Raw genomic sequence first — 993 nt, 5'->3', positions numbered from 1 at the left:
ATCGTAGGACTGAAGTTTGATTTTTTCGGGGCTTGTACAATTTGATTTGTGGTTCTTGTTTGTTCTCTTTTGATTTGCAGGTTTGAGCTTTTGATTGTTCATTTCTGGAGTGAAGTCGAGTTGAAATCTGAAGGATCTTATTGAGGTGATTCTTTTTTGACCATTTTATATTTTGTGTTGATTGTGTGAGTTTTAGTATCTGATTGTTTGACGATTGAGTAGTTGATTCTTTATTGGTTCTTATGTGAATGACAATGTGTGTGTTTGGTGTTTGACATACTCTTATGGGTTTGTTTTATTTTGTTGGTTATCGGTTCGAAACTTAGAACATAAAAATGGTCGAAAAGTCATGGGTTCAACTAAACAGGTAAGGAAAAACAATATATATTATAGTTACTGTTTTTTGTGTGATTAAAAGGGTTAAAATTATGTTTTCATGTTTCTTAACCGAAGAGCTGACCCTCGTTATGAGAGAGGTGTATGGGAGTTTGTGAGGTGTGTTGGTGCAGATTTAGCAGAGTGTGAGTTGGTCATTTTCCCATGCATAGACTGGCGCAATGTAGATCGTCACTCAGCCGATGTTGTTGTTGATCATCTAGTAACTAGGGCAATGGATTTGAGTTACAAGCTGCGGGTTGATCATCTAGTAACTAGGTCAATGGATTTGAGTTACAAGCTGCGGGAGGATTGGTATCATCATGGAGAAGTAATATCAGGGGCTGACTGTAGAAGCAATGCAAGTGAGAGGAACAAAGAGATTTTAGGGTTATACCAACCAGCTGAGTTTCTTGATGAAGATTTTATTAGGCAGCGTGATCTAAGTGAGGTTGCTGAAGGTGAAGATAAGGAAGAAGATGAGTTTCTTGCTAAGCTGGCAGATGCAGAGACACCTCTGTATCCAAGTTGTGCTAACCACAACAAGCTGTCGGCGATAGTTTCACTCTTTAGGATAAAGACACAGAGTGGTTGGTCTGATAGAAGCTTCGATCTTTT

The sequence above is a fragment of the Brassica oleracea genome, chromosome C2 (genome assembly GCF_000695525.1).
Source record: "Brassica oleracea var. oleracea cultivar TO1000 chromosome C2, BOL, whole genome shotgun sequence".
NCBI classification, from domain to species: Eukaryota; Viridiplantae; Streptophyta; class Magnoliopsida; order Brassicales; family Brassicaceae; genus Brassica; species Brassica oleracea.
The sequence above is the reverse complement of the archived record's forward strand: the minus strand, read 5'-3'. Positions refer to the sequence as shown.